We start from the raw sequence: 24,105 nt of genomic DNA on the forward strand, positions 1-24,105 counted from the left end.
AAAGCTTCCCGTCTCATTAAATATTTTCCTCTGTTGCAAAGAGAAAAAAGGGATCTTCAAAGCTGGTTTTATTATTTATAATATATCCGCAATAAAAGGAAAGGATGCTTCAGAGGACCTTCAGATCCAGAGATTCAATAGGGTGAAAAACACACACACACACACACACACACACACACACACACACACATATATATACATCTCAGTCCAGATGTGCTGAACCTTCACCTGGTCAGGCCCGTCAAAAGACAGAAAAGACCAACAGCAATCAGCTTGTATACTACAGCCTGTAGGGGGCGCCACTCCGAACACTTACGCTACCTCCATGCGCACGTGCACAGTGAAGAGGCCATCAGAATTCAGAGAGCCCAGCATGGCCTTCGGTACACCCCAGGCCCAAATCCCAGCAGGAACACACACACTCACTCACTCACTCACTCACTCACTCACCCACCTCCCGCTGGACCCTCAAGGGAGGTACTTTACCTTAATAGCCCCAGTAAATATGCAGCTTTATTAAATATTTAAGTCAATTTAGATAAAAGCATCTGCTAAGTGATGTAAGTAAGTTCTTGTGTTGGGAGCTGCCCACCTACAGCAGTGATTACTGTTGTTTGCCAGGCGATGGGATGCGGCAACACCGACTGGGCTCCACCTGGGACTCCGCGCACGGTGTTACTGACGGAGACGACCCTCCTCTCTGTACGTCCTCCAAGTGTGCGTCTCCTCGCGCTCTTCCACCGGAGCGATGTTCCCTGGGACAGGGCGTTCCTTCGTGGAACAAACATTTGCAGTTCCCACGGCGGCACGGAAACGTGTGCTGTCTGTCACTTCGGTGTTTCACAGAAACAAAAACGAGCTTCATTTAACACTTTTCTGATAACTTTGGAGAGAGCCGCCAATTTTTTCTGCATTGCATATTAATAACTGTAATAAAGTTTCTCTCAATGAACCGTGACCAATTAAATGCTTGAAAAGTGCTCGACATGGATTCAGACGGAACTGATGATGACTGATGGAGTGGGAAGCGGCATGTCTAAAGGCTCCTCAAGAGCGATGCTGCTATCACCCCCCCACCCGTAAATGCTGCTGATGCGCAGCGAGGCTTCGTGGATACACTCCCTTCGTACACTTCGTATTTCTCTTCGTGTGTGACGTTCAGCCTCCGTGTCTGCAGACGCGGCCCACAGTTTCCCACTGCTCTGATGTTGTTTTGCAAATTTTGTTATTATTATTCTTATTACTATTATTAGTATAACCGGTCTAATGTCTTTGTCAAAGACGGCTTACAGCATGCAAGGTTTGTACACTGAGCTACTTCCCCTGCCTTACACATCCATTCCGCAAGATGATTTTTAGCATTTCATTTCAGGGTAAGTACCCTTCCTTGGTACCAGTCCACAAGTCGAGTCAGTCGGTTATGAGCTTTTTCTGGTGGGCGCGGTGTCTCACTGAATGTATGTGTGCTGTCGGCATGGAGGGTGGAGGGGTGTGGTGGCGTGATGCAAGGTGCGCACCCAGTTAGAAATGGGTGCTGTGCAACACGCGGTACAAGAGTGTAGTTTGTGTAGCCGAGCGCAGGGAAAACAGGATGAGCAGAGTCATGCTGCCAGGACACTGCTTGGGGTCTCAGGAGCCCGGAGTGCCACATATACTGTTCTTCTATCAGTTGAAGGCCTTGGGCATATTGCTCGTGTGTGTGTGTGTGTGTGTCTGTGTGCGTTGTGAACTTTGGCCTTGTATGTAAGTGCTTTCCAAAGGACAGCCCTAAAGCGAATGCCAGGTGTTTGAAGCTCTTTTCACTTTTCCCGTTGAGTCGGCTCACAGTTTCTGGAATTTTCCATGTCGTAATTCTGCAATTTTTGACCGTAGCCCTGTCCGAGGTTGCGATCTTCAAGCCGCCGTTTCCATTCTCCGATCCGCTCTTCCCACGGCTCACAGAGCCAGTCTTTATTCTTCCAACTCACCTTCACACCCAGCCCTCTTTTTATCCCTCTTATGTTTCTCCTGCTGCTGTAGAAACTCCCCGACTCTGTGAAATTCAGTTTAATATGGCTCATCTGTGCAGCAATTTAGTCACTTCAGTTCTGTTTTAATTTAACATTTCCAGCTTTATATCCACTGCTACTTGTTTGATGAAGGGAACTGTGATATTCTGAGATATGATGTGGAAGGTGCCTGTTCCCTAATAACTAGTATTACTATCACTGCCTTTTCTCAGAGCTGTTAAAATTACACCTTTCTGATGGTGTTACACTGCAGGTTGAACTGAAATACCCGACTCCGAAACACACAACGTGGTGTTTGCAGTTTCCGTCTCCCGTGAACAAATGACACCACATTATTCCCTGCCGCAAATTATTTAAGGCACGGCACGTGTAAGATTGAGGGAACTGGGTCATTTGTCCGCATCAATCATTTTTCATGTTAACTGAGAACATGGTGCAAATGAGACATCTCCATTAAATCTTAAAGTGAGTGACGGCAATTCGGTGTGTAAAAAATAATAAAGGAGGCTAATGAAGATGCCTGGACAAACAGCTGTGTGTGTGCGTGCGTGTGTGAGAGATCTGTTGGTCTGATTTATGCTGTATGGTCAACTATACAGTGGTAACTGGGTAAGGAATGCTATCACTGGCTTTCTGTTTGTTCATTCATTCATTCATTCAAATGGCTGAGTTGGGAATCTGCTGATTTATTTTAAAATACCTTTCTAAAGGTATTTCCTGTCCTTATCACTTGTAAATTTTTGTCTGTAACGCAGCAAATGTACATGACTTGTGTTTACCCTCTAAACCCATAGTGACCCATTGTAAGTAGTGTACAGTACATTGTAAGTCACCTTGGTGAATAAGGTGTGTGGACTGATAACACTACGTGGAGTTCATTGGGAATCGCTTTGGAGAAAAGTGTCTGATAAATAAGTAAATGTAAATGTGAGAGGAGGATAGTCCCAAAGTGTGGAACCACCTTAACTGAACTCACTTCCACAGTGTCTACAACTCTTGTCTGGTGTTACTGAGTGTTGGTGATCAATAGCAAGACAAGGAACGTCGCACATGTTTACAGAATGAATTGATCAACATTTGGCATTGAATAGGAGTTTGCAGACATATATTTATTATTTTTTTAATTATTTTATTTTATTTTTCATGTTTAATGCTCACACTTCATTTTATTAAGACTTGAATACTTTTTATTTACTCCAATATCTACAACCTTTACAAAACCTAAGCAGTCCATAAACTGAGAGATGTGTTATTTACCCTTTATGATTGTGACTATGCGGTAATGGACATTACAAATGACAAACAGCCCTGCTGAGTGCTTCCAGCGACAGGGCACTGTGAACGGAGCGAGCGCTGCGGGACCACGTTGTCACATGGGATGGCCTTTATAGGAGCTGCGCTGTGGTTTGACTCTGGTCACAGTTGGTTTGCCCTATTATCTCTACCACGCTAGACTAAATAGGATGAGGGACGGTCCCTGCAGACGGCATACAGGAAATGCAGATAGGTGCAGGAGAAAGAGATGATGTGTCATAAATCACATCACTGGCACAACCTTAGCGGTGTGTCTCCATGAGGAGTCCCAGTTCAGAATGAGTCCTAGGGCTCTGCGTGCACTTGGAGTTCTCTTGTGTTCTTGGAGCATATTTACTAAACTTACCAGAAAAGAAACGGGAAACTGCAGCGTCTCAGGGAACATTTTGCAGGACGGAACACGGAGTAATAGAAACGTGATGTTCGCCCCGCCGTTCTCGGTTACAGAGCAGTAATGCCCGCAGAAGTTGGTTGCAGCTTGTGTAATATCCGAGTTCATATATCTCCCCCAAAATTAATGTCAGAACGTAGCAATGAAACTGAAGAAGTGGAAATGAGCACCATTTATCTTCCCAGTTTTCTCTTTGTCTGCAGCAGCTGGACGACTCAATGTCTCTATACTGTGAATACAGGGGAGCGTTCCACTTTTTTTTTTTTCTTTTTTTTTTTTTTGACCTGGAAAAAATCCTGGGAATACCGTTTATGAGAAAATGACAAAGATGACATGTTTTGTTGTGTGTGAAAAGTTACGATAAAAGCATTTTAATTTCCCAGTCAGTTTGAACCGTGTCACAGCGAGAGCGTTCAGAACATCCTGGGTGAACCTGGGTCACAGATGTAGGTAAAGCAGACCAAACATTTTGCTTCTTTCTTTGCTGAAGAAAATTGGCAGAAATATCATTTATTGGGTGGGGGTGTGGTGGCGCAGTAGGTTGGACAACGGTCCTGCTCTCCGGTGGGTCTGGGGGTCAAGTCCCGCTTGGGGTGCCTTGTGGTGGACTGGCGTCCTGTCCTGGGTGTGTCCCCCTCCCCCTCCGGCCTTACGCCCTGTGTTACCAGGTTGGCTCCGGTTCCCCGTGACCCTGTATGGGACAGGCGGTTCTGAAAATGTGCGTGTGTGTGTGTGTGTGTGTGTGTGTGTGTGTGTGTGTATCATTTATTGGCTGAAATATCATGCACAGTCTGTACAAAGTTTACGTCTTCAAACCTTGTCTATGTTGTGCTGAAATATGCATGAAAAGGCCCCTGACTTGAGTTATTGTTAGGCTCCCGTCTGCGGGATGTTGCCGTTGCGGCTGTGTTCCGGCGGGGGGGGTACGCTGACCCGCTGCTTTCGTGTTAACTTTCTGTACAGTAGAAGTTGCTGATATATTTTTCTCTTTATCCCCCTCTCCTTTCTTGCAGATGTGACCAAGTGAACTGAAAGGTAAGAATTTATTTCATTCATTAAACTAGAGTGTCAAATTTGCCTAATAAAAAAAAAAAAAAAAACCAATGGAAAGTGACGCTTAAATAAATGATGGGCACAAGCCAAACATAGAGGAGTGTGACGCGCCGGCTGCTGTTTGCTCTGAAAGGTATGCAACGCTTTGCAATTCTCCTCCGAATTCCCAGATGTGTGAGCCAAACACTTGCTTAGCTATTTCTGGCACCGCGTCTGCGCTCCGTGCCTTAAATTCAAATTTTATTCAAATGAGAGGCAAATGGCCTAGATTGTTCAAAGAATCGCAGTCAGTGTTGACTTAAGAAGAGGCCTAGTGTCTGCTCACCGTGGAAATGAGGGCTCGTCGCCCTGCGGAACAGCGACGATGTGTGCAGCGCGGGGCCTCGCGCTCGCCACGGTCGCGGCGGCAGTCTCGGCCGCTTCGCTGCGACGTTACTCTGCAGCAAAGCCAGAGTCCCATAAATAATTGGATCCATATCTGCACCTGTGCCTTCGGGAGTCCCAGGAACGACCCCTGTGCGGCTCCCACGGCAGCGCGCAAATGGGAATCTTAGAGCCGCCCGTCTCATCACACTTGAGTTATTAGCGCGACGCTCATCGCCACGTGTTCGCTGGATCGGGACCTTGGCGGCTGCGAGCAGCCACACACACACACACACACACACACACCCACACACCTACAGCCTTCTTATTTTTAGAAGTGGCAGTCACGGAAAGGCCGGCAGGGTCCTCTAAACGAGAGCAGACCTGTCGTACCGCACTCCGCTGGCAGGAGATAATCAATCAGCTCGCTGCCGGAACGCTCCAAGCAAAGGGGGTGCAAGTGGGCCGACTCAAAAGCACGGCTTCGAACCCGATCCTCTCCGCAGCGCGGGGCCGAGCTCTGCCGTTTCCTTCCGTTGTTAGAGTCTGGCGGAATGTGCCGGATTGGGACAACAGCAGTGCCTTCTCAACCCCGAGGGGTCATGAGACCCTACGGAAGGGGGCATGTAGGCGTGGCACCACGCATCTCCAGCACGGTCCAGATTCGGGCCTCTACAGTCGGACACAAAAACCTTCTGCTCGCTTCCCTTCCTCCTCCTCCTCCTCCTTCTCCTCACACATAAATAGCAGTAACATCAAGAGCAGACGTTTCCCTGTGGGACAGATGTGAGGAAAACACTCCTTGGTGCCATACTGCTGATGTGCTGTAAATAAAGTAGTGTGTCTGTACACTTGACTTTACTACCACGGTAAGTGTAGTGCTGTTACATGTCTGTTGGAGCTTAATGAAGAGACGGCAGCGGGCTGAACATACCTGCAACTTTGCCAAGGGCACACACCACGCAAACCACGGTACGACAGAAGAAAAATAATGGGCAGCAGGTGGTGTAGCAATCAGCGCCACCGCTTAGAAACCTAAAGATCCCAGGTTTGAAATCCACCTCCTGCTGTCGTACCCGTGATCAAGGTATTTCTCTGAAGTGACAATGTCAGTATGACAATGTCCCTGCTTCATGTTTGGGTAAATCAGTGTAAATAGCTTAACGTTGTAAATGACTTTGAAGAGAAGTGCGAGATATATAATAATAATAAAAACTAGTGGCACTCCCCCATAACATAGAGTACGTAAGCTGGTCTGTCTCCACTTGTATTATTCCGATCCTTAGTTGAGACCCTCCTGCTTGTTCCAGCAGCTCGGTTTTACTGTAGAACTTCGGGTTAAGTGCCTTTTTCAACTGTGCGGCAGCAGACCGCGTCCTGGGACTCGAACCAGGAACCTTCAGGTCAGTGGTGTGTGTCATCAGCGGCAGAGTGTCCCGCTTCGTTCCCCACGTGTCGGTCCGGGTTCACGGCGGAGCAGCGCAGGACCCGAAGACGTCCATCAGGAGGAGCGGCTGCTCTTTCTTCTCAGCTCTAACAGATGGTTCATATTTATCTAAGGCTGCGTCGCTCTCACTACTGTACGCCTCTTTCTTTTTACTGCTTTATTATTTATTTCCACCAGAGGCTGGAGAGAGAGATGTATCTGCAGCTCAAGAACAGCGTTCCGCGGTCGAGGTTTCGGGAGCCCTTCAGCTCAGTTCCTCCACGCAGTCCGCAGGCAGTTTCTACTGGTCACGTCTCTTACTTTTTACCTCGATTTCTTTCACCCGTGCAGTCGCAGGAACTCTTTCTGATGGACTCCAGTTCTGGAGAACGGTGCCGTCCAGAGCTTTTGGGCGGCTTTAAAGGGAGCAGGTCGGCACGGTCAACATTTGTACAGGTGTACCTTGATCGCCGTGCCCGTGGTGTTCGTAGGGGGTCGGCAGGGACCTGCGATAGCATTCGAGTTCAAGTTGTTTTCATTGTCATTCCTCTATACAGCTTGTATACAGTGGAACGAAATGTCGCTTCTCTGAAATGTTGTTTCATTCCTTCTCCTAGCACAAATTGAGCAGCACTGGAACACTGGTTCGAAGCATTCGGATATTACCTTCTCGTTATTGCCCCACAGTTATCACATTCTCGTTGTGGTTAGAGTTGCTTCCTTTTGATCTAAAGGTTGCAGGTTCAGTCTTCACCTCCGGCTGTAGTACCCTTGAGCCAGGTACTTACCCTACATTGCTCCAGTAAAATTACCCAGCTCTATAAATCGGTAAATAATTTAAACCTTAACATTGTGAGTCGCTTTGGAGAAAAGCGTCAGCTAAATGAATTAATGTACAATATTGTCCTCTTCGTATTGCCCTCAGGTTGTCTTCTGCTTCCCGTTGCCCTCAGACTCTGGCTGATATTTCCTGCTAGTTCTTCGTCCAAGGCTACTTGATGCTTTATGATATGATGCTGATGGTCTGATCACCTCAAAGGAATCCGATTGAATACGTACTACTCCTCTCATCTCCCGTTCACAGAGACGTTCTCGTGACCTGTAGGTCTCTGTGTGCTGCCCATGTGAGCAGTTGCACCGTTGGACCGGTGCACCTTTGGAGGTCCACTGTGACGTGGCCACAGAGCCGGTTGCATAAGGTGGACGTATCCGTGGAGGATCTGTCTGCCACGGGGCTCTCAGGCAGAGGCATGCGGAGGCGAGCGAGCCGGCGGTTAGCGTGGGGCCGAGAGCTCGAACTGACAGCCCAATCACGTCTCGCTTTCCACTCGGTCCACTCGGAGACTCTCCGCGTCCTATTAGCGGGCGCCCCTCGCTGACTAATTTATGGCTCCCGTTTTTCACCTGGGGGCGACAGCAGATGCTCTGAGTGAAGCGCAGGCAGAAGCAACGGGACGACTTTCAAGAGCGCTCCAGGGGTTAGACTTGACATCTTCAGACTTGCCCCGATCCAGTGTCCTTCTGGCAGACTCGCGATGCCGAGTGTACCGTGATCCCGGTGACCGCGCTCGCCCCTGACAGCGGCGGTCCCCCTGAGCTCCTGCGAAGTGTGACTCCAGCAAAGACACCCTGGTGGTATGGGAGGCGATCGTCTCCTTCTTTGGCACATAAACAGATGGTGCCTCTTCCACCGGCATCATTTGTAGCATTTCAAGCTCGATAAAGACAGAACATTTGTTGACGGGACAAATGGAGAAAGCAGAACATTGGTAGCATTGTTAACAACATTGTGCAACCGATATCTTATCAGCGACAGTACGATTCCTCACGGCATGATTCCTCTGCTGAAAGATGTCCTTAAAGAAAAAAGAAAAAAAAAATCCGTCATTCTCATTAACTGTACCCGCCGGAATTGGCCTGCGGCTCATTTACATCAGGTGTGTCTGACGCTCATCTGCACTGGGGTTTGCCTTGCAAAGGAATCTCAGAACAAGCTCGTCTTGCACGTCCCTCCTCTGCGACCCTCCGACGGCGGAGTGCAGACGGCGGCGCCAAGTCACGGTGCCTTTTGAACACGAGAGGAATGCAGGATGACTGCTAACACCCTTAAATCTTGGTTTAAGATGATACCCTTTCGTTTTTAAAGATGTACATAGAGCACCAGAGTTATATGTGGGGCAATGGAGCTGTTTGAAATTGATGGAGGGTTTAATGGCTGGCAGATGGCTTTGAGCGCCTCCTCTTTATCAGGGAGTCTCGCTCACTCAGAAATGCATTGGCTGCAGATGAAACAATAACCAGACGCCACATTTCCTCCGTACACATTACATATATGTGTGTGTATATATATTCTTATGAATATAAGAATACAAACAAAATGGAGATTAGATGCATATGAATGGGAGCCAGAATAAATTGGTAATTCTGAATGTTGATTCAGTGGAATTATGAGTGCGGTCTCTGGTTTCAGTCTTTGTTGATTTACTGCCAGTTCCAGGTTGTTTGACTGGCACATTTTCAGGGATGGCTGTTCTTTGGGGCTTTTTTCTTCACTGTAATTACTGCTTTTTTCAATAGTGTAGCCATAACCCGTTACTTTGTCTTAAGATGCTGACAGTGTGAAAGAATGTGCTGCTTAATTACTATGAGCTGAAGTAATTTGATGAGTCGGAGCGCTGAAATATTCCGACAGCTGTGTGCAGTGCCAGCAGGTGGCGTTACGATTGGGGCTGTCACCTTGCAGTTGTTGGACCTGGGTTTGAATCCCACTCCTCTTGTAGTATCCTTAATTAAGGTAATTACTCTGAATGGATGCAGTAAGAATTACCCTGCTCTGTAACTGCTGCCGAGGATATATCAATGTAAGTAGCTTAATGCGCGAACCTCACATTGTAAGTTACCTTGGGAAAAGGGATCGAAGATTTATTATTATTATTATTATTATTATTATTATTATTATTAACAACAACAGACCTGTAAAGAAGGCTTTGTACATCTGGCTTTTCAGCCCAGGATATCCTTAAAGGTGTCAAACCAAGTTGTGTTGAGATGATACCTTGTACGTTCCCAGACCCAAGCCGGAGAATGATGAAGGATACCTGTTTGAGTGGAGCATCGTTGTCCTGAAATTGAGCACTTTTGAGATGGGGGTACCCATCCGATACAGTCCACCAGGGGACACTGCACCGGTCAGCTGATACCTCTGATCTTTTACCAAGTCTGTGTGGTTTACAACAGAAGCACATGTTTGAGTCTTGGGTCTAGAGCCAGAAATGCTGGTGCATCGCAGAGGTACAAAGTGGCCGATAAAACACCTTGAGTAAAGGTTGCGCCTCATTAGCGCATCATGTGAAACAACAGTGCGTTGCTCTCTACTATGTATGTGTGTGGGGGACATCGGAAGGGTCTCGCACACAAATGGTCTCCCTCCTCCCTCTGCTCTGCCTTCATCAGCCTTTTGGTTCCAGCTTCCACCCGTCCCTTTGTTTCAATTCCCCTCACAGCCGCCGAGATTGTTTGTGGAGCTACAAAGTCTGACGTGGCGTTGATCTCCTCATATCAAAAACTTATATCACGGTCAGTTGTGGATATTTCTACTCGGATGCAGCCAGACGTCAGCGCTCCACGCTTGTCTGTCATCTGTTATCAGCCTTCCAGACAAAGGGCTCGAGTGCAGAGAAAGGTTTTGGCCAAAATTTTTCTCCAGTTATGTTACCCTCTGCCAAAACACACACACACACACACAAGATATCTTGTATGATCCTTGAAAATATTAAAGACGTCTGACCACTGTTCATAATTACTAAACCATTCTCATCAAAAAAAATTGTCCAGTTCTAATGGGTGGACTCAGCAGAACTTATTTCATACTCAACTTATTTTAGACACACACATTTATAGGAATTTATGAGGAGGATTATCTCTTATGTATCACATTTGGATTACTTGAAATATTACAAAATGTAATGTTAATATTTAATGTATTCTGACATTTAAAATATAGATTTCTTCCCCGAATAGTGCTTTTCCTAAGGGTGCGGTGCCGCTGCATTGCGGTGCCTGTTCCGAACCCTGAAATGTGCTCAGCGCTTGCTAACACCCCGTTCCTGCCAAGCCGAGAGCCGCACTTCAAAGGTGTGTCGAAATCTTTCGGCGTGACCCCGTGAAGAAAGCTTTGTTTTCCCAGCATCCATCAGTAGTGTCCTACAGAGAACGCAGCCCTGCCAAGGGTGCTTTGGAGGAGAACCAGGGCGAAGTACATCTCTTTCCCACAAGGACTTTTCCCTCTGACTCCACGGAAGTGTTTAAGAAAAGAAGGAAAAAAAAAAAAACATTGAGTGATAATGTCTTCATTCTTGTACTGGAAGAATAGGTTCCAAATCATACCTAGGGTTCCCAAAAGTGACTTTTCACATTTATAACAATATGCATTGGACCTTTATCTCCAAGGTGCGAGGTTTGTACACTGAGCTATTTATAGTTATTTTAAGCTATTTATGCTTAAAATTACAGTAATTTTTATTGTATTGCTTGGGAGAAGCTGCCTCAATCAAAGGTACTACAGCAGGAGTTGGATTTGAGCCCAAGGGCAAGGGTTGCAGTGTGATGAACCTAACTCCTTCATTAGCTGTTGGCCCAGTAAAAAAAAAAAAAAAAAATGTTACTCTTCAAAAACTACAGAAAAAATGCCAAAGTCATACGATTTTATTTTTAGCTAAATATTTTTTTTTAAATTAATTTACAGTAAAATATCACCAACAACACTGGCCAAATGCCAGTCTTCTGGAATCATTAATAGTTGTCTACTTTCTGCTGAAAATTGTCCAGTAATGATAATCTCTGGCCTGGGGGCATGCAGTTAGATTACCGAACCATGCGGGAAATCCCAGTGTGTTGCACAGCGCAATACACACAATGAATGACTGAGTAAATTAATATGTCATAAATAAAGAAATTTTTGAAGAATTCCCTTGAGCTGACGGACTGAAAAGTTTAGGGAGAAAAAGTTATCTATGATCACATCAATTTTATTATAGCTTAATAGCAGATAATATATACAGCATAGTAAAAAAAATAGGGAAGTAGGGGATTTGTGAATTATAATTTATGTGCATAATCTTTTGTACATTAAAATATTACTATAATTAAAGTTGTATTGCTTCGTTCCAGTGGCTTTAATTTTTCATATCTTCGGTTCTGGGCCAAATGAGTAATTAGAAACCACTTTTCAAGTGTGCTTTTAGGGAACCGGGGCCACTGGTGGCTGAGAGGAGCTCGTTTCGTTTACGTGAATGAAGGAGGTCAAGGAGGTCAGATGCGAGGAACGTAGTACCTGTCGCTCAGCCTCGCACAGGGTGTGGACCCCAGCGCTTAGCGAAGCTCTCGCCCAGTGGAGGCCCAACAAACATCCAATGGCATCCGATGGCAATTGATTCGTCACACCTCATATGATTATTGCAAATCACATCATTAACTATATTGGCAGGTGTGTGGGAACTGTTTGGCAAGTTTATCTAGAGGGTAATGGCAATGCCATTTAAAATCAATTACAGTATTATATGGCCCGTGATCAATGGAAAGAACCGCCAGGGTGCATAGCGTATCGACGGAATGTAAGTTACTTCCCAAATATGCACATAAATCAGACGCAAATGAAGTCGTGTCAATGCCCGGCTGAGGAAGCGCGATTCAGCACATCGGCCCTCGGACCCCCCCCCCCCCCCCCACCCCCAAAGACCTCATGCAAATAAGCTGCAGCGTTAGTTATGACATGGCTCGTCTGCATTTCATTTGGCCACAAATGACACAGTAATAAATGTACAGTTCATTTGGTATTTAATGTGTAAAGCAGTGCTACAAAAGGGAACACATCAATGTAGTTATTTTCATAGCTTTGTCCAGTTACTGGTGTACCATAGTAATTATTTTAGCTCCTGCCTTTGTCTGGAGGTAACAGTAGAATAGAGGAGAAGTGCCATCATTACCGCATCTTTGCTAATTTCGCAGCGCTTGGACCGCAGAGTTGAGTTTACTCTGTATGCGCTCGCCGGCTGGTACTCTTTATGTCACGGATTTTGACGAGTGTGAAATGTAAAATGGAAGGAGGAAGTAGATCATTAACACTCTGAGACTTGTGTTGCCCCTGGAATGTGAGCTGATAAAAGTTTCGCTCCACATCTTCTTCGACATTTTAAAGTTTTTTTTTTTTTTTTTTTTTCTCCTTCCTCCCCGGCCGTCGGATCTTCGCGAGGCATTATTGCTGACATGCTTTGAAGCTCTTTAAGCTTTGAAGCTGTTTCACAAACATAAATTATCATATATGTTTGCTTTCCGGATATATTATCACAGATATTTGCATGCTGTGACACTCGGCGGACTAATTGAAAGACGCCGGCGTGCCGCGGCCGTGCTGCCTCGGACCGGGCACCGGGCCGGCGCTCCGCACCCGGGTGCCGTGGACAGGAGGTGATGCGGCAGACGCGTGGGTGGTGCCCCCCCATCTGCTGACACCTCTGCGCTCAGACCGCCGTCACAGTGGGTTCAAATGCTCGGGTGTGCCCGGGTTCGGCGAAGAGGAGAGGCGAGCGAGAGCGGCGGACGGCCGTCAGCTCATCTTAACGGCGTTAGTAGGTGTCACTGAGTGCCAACTGGTATCACCGAGTGTCTACGGGTATCACCGGGCATCTGCAGCGGTTAATTGGTGTCACTGGGAATCAACAATTGTGTCTACAGGTCTTGTTAGGTGTTAATAAGCATCAGGGAGCATCACTGGGTATTCACGGGCGTGTGTGAGCATCGCTGAGCATCATTGGATATTCATGGGTGTCTACGGCCATCAGTGAGCATCACCGGATATTAATTTTGTGTCGGTGGGTGTTGATGAGCGTCTGTGAGCGTCAGCAGTTTAGCGAGCAGCTCCAGCTGACACCGTTCCCCAGGTGTTCCAGCGAAACCCACGTGTTTGCTCCCCAGCTGTCTTCTCCTCTTTAAATATCGTGTCGTCTTCATCTTTCATTAGCCGTACATACATTCATTTGCGCATCTTTCCCGTTACATTTCACATCTACTTCAGCAGCTCAGCCGCAAATCAACACCTCCCGGAGCAGCGCTGCTCTGCGTGGATCTCAACACCTTCGGCTGCTGGGATTTGTGCAGGTTGCTTTCTATAGCTTTGTTCACTCTTTTTTTTTTTTTTGAGCTGCCATGAAAGCATTAAACTGCACAATTCATATTTTAAGTACCTTATTCTTGCTACGTTCTTCACCGCACGCGTCCATGGCAACACACGTACGCACGCAAAGTGTCGGGCGCTTGTCCCCCGGACGGATGCGGTTCCTCGAATAGCGCACTTTATTTTCAGCGTAATAGAGAGACGACAGAGGGCTTAACTGCACTGCAGCGGAGGAGACGTAAGCCTGGAGAAGGCGTGCGTCTCCGCGCCATTCTTCTCGCCATCCGGAAGGTGTATCACGTTTCGGGAAGATTCACACCTTAAGCAGGTTTAGTCTCGGGATGAGTTTTCACACCCGCAGCGCAGGATGTAAAATTAGACAGTGTGTTGGAAGTGCTGGATGGGTCAGGCCAGGTGTGAGGAACACTAATTTACAGCCTTTCAGTCTGAGGCTCCGGCACCCCCCCAACCCCCAACCCCTTCCCAACAGCCTCCGAGGGGGCTTTCACGGTGACTTTTCCAAGGTGTTGATTTCAGCGCTCGCAGCCCTGTAAACTTTATATTTACCCAACATCACGACACCGCTTTCCTGTCACTGTCGGAGATGGGCCAACACAGAGCTCCGCTCTCCTCGCTCTTCCCAGTCCGCATTCCCCATTCCGCTTACGGTGCGTTTACGTGCACCTGGAGTCATTTTCTTATCAGGTGAGCTAAATTAGTCATCCGTGTCAGTTAATTAATTTGTACACGATTAGAGGAAAACAAAAATGTTGCGATAGGATAAAGGGTTTAGAGGAACTGCTCAAAATGGAATTTGTTAATGAAGGCTTGAGGATGAGGAGGTGCATTTGACTAATCTTTTCTACAGCAGGACTGGAAGATAAACCGCATCCTGTGCAGCTTGTGGAACTGGGTATAAATGCTCAACTAAGGATTGACACAATATTGACTATGAAAGTGTGTGTGTGCATGTGTCTGTGTGTGTGTGTATTTTTTTCGGGTGCAGTTGATCAACTTTTTGGTAAGTGCATTGAAAAAACATGCAGCTATACGTGAGATTCCAAATCCCGCAAATAAAATACCCAGCGTGGCTTTCTCGAATTTTCGGAAATGTCCAAACCTGGGCAGCGGTGGGCTGGAATACCTTCCCCAGCTGCAGCACTCTTGAGCGAGGTCCCCAGAACTAAGACAATAAAAATCACCCAATTGTACAAATGGGTCAATCGGTATAAGTAACTTTAAACGCAAATTCAACGTCGTTATTTCACCTTGGAGAAAAGGGCGGACTAATATAATAAATAATAATACGCAGTGACAAAAAGCATTTTTGTTGAACTTTCGGAACCAGTGGTTGGTAATGAGATGTGCTTCACCCGCATGGCCTTCGGTGTCTCCGGGGGGTCGCGGGGCCGCGGCGGATCGGTACGGCATCCGACTGCGCAAACCGCGGCCTTTTTGGGCTTATTAGGCTGGGCCGTTCCGGCAAACAGAACAGAAGGAAAGGTGCTTTTGACACATCGCGCTCGAGGTGGTGCGTTAGTCCTTTGCTCTGAAACAACGAGAGGCGTTCCTCTGAAGAGTTACTCTGCACCAATACAGTCAGTGATCTGAAAGGTTAAGCCAGGATTTACAGCATCAATAGTGGATGTTTTCCAGATAAAATGCGATTGTTGCTTTTGGTTCGGAGTAAGTGGATATGTTACTCACGGTATTGATTTTCATTCTCTTTTCTATTTAGCAGCGGGTCTTCTTTTAAAAAACCGAGATACCACTTCAGTGGCTGTATGGATTGTCTTGCTGAGACGGTCTGTCTGACATTTCATTAGATTTGATTAAAAAAAAGTCAGCTGCTCATTCTGCTAATAAGATTGAGCATCCATGTTTAACACAATTTAATAGATCCGTAAAACAACCTTTGCTATTAATATTTAATGTATAATTAAATGTTCTACATGAGTAACTAGTTTACATCGGTAATTAAAGCTCTCGGGATGAAGCTTTTTATAGTTAGAACGAGGAAATACTAGACCTTCGGTAGCAGGCCGCTGAAAGAGCCAATTCTGCTGAAGGGTCAGAACGGTGGGCGAACGGCAGCTCTCTGGGTTAAGCTACGAAAGGTGAAGAGAATTATGGCGACATGTGGCTGATTTTTTTGGGTGGAATTTCCCATGGCCAAAGCGTTGCGCAGCCACGGTCAACGAGACCGTTGGCCGATTCCATCTTTTGCACCTGGTAGAGCCACGTTGATGTTCCTTTCTTCTATATGACGCAGTTCTTTGTAACACTCTCTGCTCTGACCTCTGACCCTTCCTCTCACCCGGCTTCATGAACACCATCTCACACACCTGGGTTCCTGCTCTAAAGCCTGCTGAACAGCCCCGGATCTAAGAAACCCCAAGTCCAGCTCTAGGCGTTTGTGGTCCACTTCACCTGTGGTGATGCACGATGGTCGAGTTCCGTGTTCGTTTCTCCAGCTTCGACCGCACACTCTCTCCTGTCATCAAAACGCCTGGGCAGACCTCCGTAGGGACTGGGAACCCGTTCCCGAGACGTTGCATTCCACAGAGCCAACGAGATGTTCTGGACTCCACGCTCTCCATGCAGCGTGATCTCTTGAGGATCTGCTGGGAGGGAGGGGTTGCATCACAGTCCAGGTTCACTGCACGGTCCTGCTGCAACAGCTGCTCTTCTGGAATGGTCTATACATGCAGCACGTGGGTCTTGGGGTCCCTACAGTCGGGACTTTCCTTCATTTCATCCACCCTTGATACCGGCCTGCAGGGGAGTTATTTAGACGGATCCCTTGTGGGTTAAATTTAGCTTGAACTTAGAGCAGAGTTTAAGCTGATGAATGGCTTTTATTGAGCATGAATACATTTCGAATCCACATTAGTCAGCTTCTTTCCCGTGATAGTCTAAATGCTCGGGTGACGTGTTTGGCATTACAAAGTACTCCGGGGCACGAAATATGGAATATTTTGATTTAAAAATGCTTCTGCTGGCACTGCATGTCTGAGGATTTACCCTGGTTTGTAAAAGGGAATTCTGCGTGAAATGTGTGAAAAGCCACGGCGGCCTTCATCTGGACCCTCCGACTGTCCAACCTCTGCGTGAACATCTCGCCCACGTGACCTTCTGGAGCCGCAGAGAGCGATTCCTTTCACCCTCAGAAGGACCCCGATGAGAGGCCTCCCCATGCGAAGGCGCTCATCAGGAGGGTTGTCCTGTGTGTGTGTGCGTGTGTGTGCGCTACAGCCCCTGCTGGAGGAGTCGGCTCCGTTAATCGGCGCTATATGTCCATAAACGAGCCCCATTATTTATCTCCTCAAAATTAAAGTCCCCGACACTAAACATCCCAAGCGAGTGCCATCACTGCCAGCAACCTTCCCATCCTTCACAAGCCACCCGTGTCGTATCGATCTAAGGCAAACACTAATCTTCCGGAGGCTCGCCGAAGGTAACGGCGTTTCACGTTCAATCCGATGCAATTACCCTCAAAATGAACATGTTTTGAGGGCGGCTGACCTTCTTGGCGCTCCGAAGACGCATCGCACATCAGTTATTTATGAGCCTCTGCACGCGTCATGGGGAAAAAACAAACCAGGAGGCGTTCCGAATGTGTCGGCGCGTCACGAGCACGGCGCTCCTCGCTTTTTTAATATTTCGTGTGCGGCGGAAGAGGGCCCCGTCTCTGTAATAAGGTCAACTGGTGAATTAGCCCACAGTCTGCATCTTCTCAACTTAAAACGTTCCTCGGAAAGTGAAATTTGCCCAGTTGATTGCGATTCCCGCTTGCTCCGCTTCATACATATTTCAAAGCGGAAACGGCGACCAAAATCAGATTCACGGAAACACTGCATTATGTAGAGAAAATGTGTCGAGGTTAAGGGTTCGACTTCTGGACTCTAATGGCTGCTGATATAGCTCTGCGCCGCGGGAATCAATACGTCAGTACGTTGGAAATTGTTTTTGCATCATGTTCTGTGTTTTACATATTTGTCTGAACTTCTCTGTTCAGATATTGCGAAATAATTGTATATTCCTGTTCTTTAATCTTTCGGTTTGTTTTGCGCGCATGTTCTTCCACCTCATGATAAGTTCCTCCTTCGCCGCTGTGGAAGTGATTCATTTCGTTCATCCTTATTTAAAAACAAAGATATTTATGGCAGGCAGGACTAATCCGTATGAGGACTCCTCATATTTAGCGCACAGACCAGACAATACGGCCGCCACATTGCCCCCAGGGTGTTTTAATACACTTCGAACAGTAAGTGGTCCTCATTTACTGAGTCCTACTCAGTCTCCAGATGAGTGATGCTGCAGAATTCACGTTTGTTTACAGAGCATTCTTGTGCAGGAAAATTATTATTAAAGTGGCTGTAAAAAAAAAAAAAAAAAAAAAAGGCGGTCTGCTTATTTCGGTGTGTCTTCGGGGTTAGAAATCGGCCCTTCGGACCCACGAGGGAGAGATAAATAACAATAACTACTGGGTCACATTTTCTTCTTAAGTGTCATCAAACTGATGCTACTTTCTGGCAATGTGGGCATCGTAAATCACATTTACATTTCTTCATTTATTCTTTTAGCTGGACAATAAATAAACTATTTCATTGTACTTACCTCTTGCTACCCTTTTCAGCCCCTGTTTTGCTATTGGTTATTATTAACAATTATTTCTCTCTCACTTTCAAACAATGTTACGTTTGTACTTGGAGCTATTTACACTGATTTATTCAGCATGGTCATTTTTACTCTATCAATTTGGAGTAAGTACCATGTTTGAAGGCACTAGAGCAGGAGGTAGGATTTAAACCTGTGTGCCCCGAGATTTAAAGTGCAGCTCTAACCGCTGTGCCCCCTGGTGGTGCTGCAGTTTGCCGACTGAAGTCCAGACACTTGTTGAGTGCAACTCTGCTGTACTTGGGACGTAGTTTTATGGTATTCAAGGCGAAATTTGTCTTCCAGTTGCCAAAAAGGCCTGAGTATCACACAGAGGTTGGTTGTGTGTGTGTGTGTGTGTGTGTGTGTCAGGTGGGTGTGTAACGTGCTGTTTTAAGTGTCTCTGCTGCACTGAAAGAGAACAATGCAGTCGTCAAAAACCGAACACAGTGAACATTTGCAAGCAGCCCTGTTTTTATTTAATTAATTTATTTGTTTCAGTCTTTGTGGAGGAATTCGGGCCTAATTTGGATGTTTGATGAGAAACATTAATCAGAAACGCGCGAGAGTCACCGAGGAAGCGGAGATGCTTCGGTCATGGATTAATGGGCGGAACAGGATGACCGTTGGCTTCCAGCCGAATTGACGCTCCTATAGGCTCCTCGTCAGCACTGTCCTTGAAAACAATGGGATTCTGGGAAGATTTTGTACAGCTGTCGCAACAGTTTAATAAACGACCAACTATGGAAAATTGAACAATGAAAGGAGCAGAACACCTCTGGTGTTTGGCGCTGGTAATTAGCGCGGTGTGTTGTAAGCCTCGGACACGTGTATTAATTGGGGCGAGCGCGACCCGGGCGCCGTCCTTGCCCCGGGCTGCCGCACAGCCGCCCTCAACGACGGCGCTTTGCAGAGCCGTCCTCTGAAAAATGGCTTGAGCCGCTCACCGACATCAGTTTCCTTTTAAGTGCGCTCAAGGTGTTCTCTCGCTCTACATTCGCTCGGTCGGACACTTTGTCTTAGTCTGAAACGAAATAAAAGGTGAGCAAACGCATTAATAAATACAGCAGCAAGGCTCAACACCAGAGCCATGGGGGGCAAATGGGAAAAGGAGACTGCTTGCTGGAGAGTTTCTGCTCCTGCTATTAAAAAAAAAAAATAAAAAATTTGAACTGTCACTGGAAGCACCAATGATGAGAGTGAGGTTTTCATACTTTGGACACGTCAAGAGAAGGTTGGATTCTCTGGAAAAGATGGTGATGATGGGAAAGGGTTGGAGGATACAGAAGAAGAGGACGAGCTGCAACTGGACGGATGGACTCAGTCACAGAGACAGTGGACACAGCTCTTCAGCACTAAGGACTGAAGTGGAGCACAGAACTTTCCGGAAGGACTCTACACGTGGTCCACATGGACTCGATGGAACTTAAGAATAACGTAAACTACAAGCTAAGTTAACAGTGAGCAACCGGAAACGGATAAATAAACGAACAAAAACTGATCACCTACCAAAATTCTTCACCACCTATAACTCAACCTCTCCAAAACAGAGATCCTACACCTCTCAGCTGGCCTGTCCTCCTGTTACTATCTCGATCAAACTGGACAACCCACTCATTTTGCCTACCTCCTCGGCTAAGAGTCTGGGAGTGACTCAAGTCTGTCTCTGACCCAGCACATCAAAGCCACAACCCGGTCCTGCAGATATATCCTGCATAATATTCATAGGATCAGTCCCTACCTCGCTACTGACTCCGCCCAACTACTTGTCCAGGCCATGGTGACTTCCCATCTGGACTACTGCAACTCTCTCCTGTGTGACCTTCCTGCTACTGCCATCAAACCTCTGCAGCTTCTACAAAATGCTGCTGCACAAGTTGTGTTTGACTTGTCAAAGCATTTCCATGTATCTCCTCTACTCATTTCTCTGCACTGGCTTCCTATAGCTCACACACATTGTCTGAAACCACTTGTCCCAAGCAGGGTCACAGCAAACCGGAGCCTAACCCGGCAACACAGGGCATAAGGCTGGAGGGGGAAGGGACACACCCAGGACGGGACACCAGTCCGTCACAAGGCACCCCAAGTGGGACTCAAACCCCAGACCCACCAGGTAGCAGGACCCAGCCAAACCCACTGCGCCACCACGCTACCGCACCCCCTCTTCCTATAGCTCCCTGAATCAAATTCAAGACCCTGGTTATTGTCTACAAATCCATTAATAGAACTGCTCCCAGCTATTTACAGGACTTGATCAACCGGAGAAAAGCATCTGCTAAATGAATACACGTAATGTAAAAAATCCCTCTCTGCCCTTCTCTTCCCGGACCATCGTCTAAGTAAAGATTTAAGGGAATGATGGCATAAACACGGTAAATGATGAAGCGGCAGGACCCCGTCAGCAAGTAAACATGCAGCGAAGTGTCGTGTGTGAGCATTAAGCGAAACGCACGGAACGAAGGCAACGGAAGAGGCCGAAGCGGCGCGGCGGTCCGTTCGCCCAACGCCGGAGCCTGACGAGTGAGCACAGAGCACTGAATTGCTTATGTTGGAATAAAGTGAAGGCAGGAGGCACTTAGCCAGTCCCACAGCTATAAATTATATTTCTCCTCTTATCTGAAGTGACACAAGAATCTTCCAGGCAGCCTTCGCCCAAGGCTGAGCCCGAATTATCTCCGAACATACCAGCAGCTAACCGCTGTCCCGAAGAAATATGCAAAACCGTCCGCGCTCCTATTTATTTTATTTCATTATTTCTCACAGTGAACAAATACTTCTTGTGTGAATATTTCTCGGTGCTCCACCATGCGTGGCAGTTCAGACAGCGTGGTGTCTGTGGGTTTGCTCCGGTTGCACTCATTTACAAAGTGTAGGACTTCTTCACTCCAGTGTGTTGTAGATACCGGGTCTGTTTAATTCTCAACCGCTTTTGGTGTCATGAGTCAGAAATGTCAGCAAATTATGTGCAGAATGCGGAGGACACTTGCAATACTTTGAATACATGGTGGAACGAGCTTCCTCTGTCCCTCAGAGCTGCTGAATCCCTCCCAGCATCCATGAAGGGTCTCTTTTTCTGAACCACTTCTCTCCTGATCTCCTAACAGCTCTGTAAATGAGTCCCACACCATCTGCTATGATTATCTATGTATTTTCGATTCGAATGTCACTTCTGCAGGAGCTACTTGAGGGATGTGAACCAGCAACATGGTGGTACCAGACACACAAGCTGTCCTGTGCGTCTACAGCTCTTTGTCTTTTACTAACGCATCTTCGTTTACCCTCGGTTTTACGTCACTTTGGAGAAAAATGTCTGAGAAATGAATATTTAATGTTTTTCAATTCTCCAAACTTAAGGCAAAAACCGATGTACAGCATGTCTCCAAGTAAATATAGCTCTTGCTGTCTCTGCTGAAAATCGTACAGACGTGGGGCTCTTCACGCAGAGTAGAGTGCAGTGAGAAGAGTGCGCTACGGTGAACCGGCGAGCTTTGAGGAGCTGCTCGGCTCCATCCGGTCTCCCCTTCGACAGCCCAGGGCCCCCTGCCGCCACCCCCCCAAGTGTATGTGTGTTAGAGCGCACCCCGGAGCACACTGCAGCCCCACGGTGCACTTAATGAACGTGGCAAGACATGCTTAACGGGCGGCGGCGCTTGGAGCAAAATCAATACTGACGCGCTCCTTTACAGCACCGACTTGTGGGCTTTGATTCTCTCAGACACATTACCGGGCAAAATGGGTCTCCGCTCACTGCAATCAGCTCACCGTCCACGCTTTATTTTATTTTTTTTTAATTTTATTTATTTATTTATTTATGTATTCTTCAGTAGGCTTCGACTCCTCGAGAGCGTTCCACGCTCTTAAACGAAGAAGCGGCCATATGCGATCTCGAGTATAGCATTTTTACGGCCGTACGTGCGCCGCCCTACGCGTTCATGGATATCGATCGTTTTCAGCCGATCGTTGCGTGCCATCTATGTCGATAACTGCGTGTTCCCGTTTTCGTCACCACGGTGCCCCGCGTTTACTTATCAAGTTTAATTTTGGAGAAGTATGTGGAACTTACTCCTCTGGGCACAACATGTACATACACATTTGTTTCAACAAGAAGGGAAAAACAAGGCCTCATTAATCCCAGGCGAACTCCGCCTTCTTTCAGCCGTCTCCAGTGCTTGTTTATAGCACCGCGCTCTGCTGTCTCTTACTCTGTTTTTACCTTGCTTAGTGTAATATCTCACTTGCTGCAGTTGCCAGGCTTTTCGGTAAACATACTAAACGACACAATTGGAAAATGAATTAACCGTTCATTAATTAGAGGTGCTTAATGAGATTAAGAAACCTGAAATGTAAAAGGATAATTGTTAGGACATGCTGTGTGTGTGTGTGTGTGTGTGTGTGTGTGTGTGTGCGCGCGCTACGATATTTCTGCCTGCAAATCGAATTGTCTGAAATCAGTAAGATGATTCATGTTAAAAAAAAAAAAAAAAAGAACAAAAAGCACTATTTTAGTAACTGTTCACATATTTGGATGCCTGTTTACACGTTATTTGTGTTTTCAGTCTCAATTGTTGTGAGTCAGAGAGGGAACCGATTTCAGGGCTGCTGCAGCTCAGTTAAACTTACAGTAAAAACCGTTTACAGTGACGCCAGGAACCGCTGCGCTGCCTATGAGCTCTTCCTCGTTCTGCACCTCTTCCGCCACTTCACGTTCTGGTTCGGTGGTATTTTTTTCCATGCGTTTTACACGGCATTTTCACACCGTCGCTCGAAACACATGGACCGAAAAAAAAAAAAAAAAGCTGAAAATCAAGGGATTCATCAGCTTTGTTTACCAGCACTATGAATCTTATCGGGGATTTAGGGCTCCATCGTGGACAAGCTGTAGGGCTGCTTCTTCTCAGACAGTTTGGCCCTGCATGGCCAGTTCTTGCTGGGACCTTCCGGAAGCTTCCACGGTGTGGTTCTGCTGGTCCTCCGTTTGAGCTTTGTCGTAGCATAGTGGTCAGTGCAGTGGGAAAGACTTCTAGGAAATCTGGAGCTTGTGTAGATGAAGTGCACGTCTTGCCGTTGACTACCATGTGATATGAAATAGTTATATATACACACCAGTCCAATCAGCGGAGTAAGATGATGTGTGTATGAATGTGTGTGTGGGTGTGCGAGTGTCATGACGCTTGCTCTGTATAGCCTAGTGATGCACAGACAGCAGGAAACATTCATCTGGTCACCACACACACACACACACACACACACACACACACAAAATCTGTGAAAGGACCATTTCACCTAATCCTTCCTGGGAACCAACAGTGTCTCTTTCAATAATTCAAACCACGTTTTAATGAGAATGAGGTTTTTTTTTTCTTTTTTCATTACCGTATGATGATTCTTTGTGGAGAAATTAGGGCAGTGCTCTCCAGTTCGGAAGGGAAATGGGCCACACGCACACACACACACACACACGCGCACACACATGCACACACACACACACACACGCACGCACGCAAGGCTCTTTATTACAAACGCTGAGCTGCAGAAGAGCTGCACATTCTTCCACAGAACCAACCGAAGGTGAAAAGGCAGCAGATCAGAGTTTTTTTCAGAAGCAAAACTTCAGCATTTAGCCTTTTCACTGATTAGATCTGTCCAGACTGTTGCCTCCAATGTTATTACTCATCTGGTCTCTTTGTCCAAAGTCACTTACAGTGTGAAGTCTGTATAC

The 24,105-nt window shown here is 46.7% G+C and overlaps 1 protein-coding gene across 25 annotated transcripts in view; it reads left to right on the forward strand.

The window, feature by feature from the left end:
- Positions 1-24,105, forward strand: part of LOC108938752 (receptor-type tyrosine-protein phosphatase delta) — a 325,780-nt gene that overhangs the window by 73,175 nt on the left and 228,500 nt on the right. For all 25 annotated transcript variants that reach the window (XM_029251986.1, XM_029251996.1, XM_029251991.1 and 22 more), the window contains exon 3: positions 4,728-4,749. The gene's annotated coding sequence lies outside the window, so the exon portion shown is untranslated. The remainder of the gene's footprint in view (positions 1-4,727; positions 4,750-24,105) is intronic.

The sequence above is a fragment of the Scleropages formosus genome, chromosome 5 (genome assembly GCF_900964775.1).
Source record: "Scleropages formosus chromosome 5, fSclFor1.1, whole genome shotgun sequence".
In the NCBI taxonomy this organism is placed as follows: domain Eukaryota; kingdom Metazoa; phylum Chordata; class Actinopteri; order Osteoglossiformes; family Osteoglossidae; genus Scleropages; species Scleropages formosus.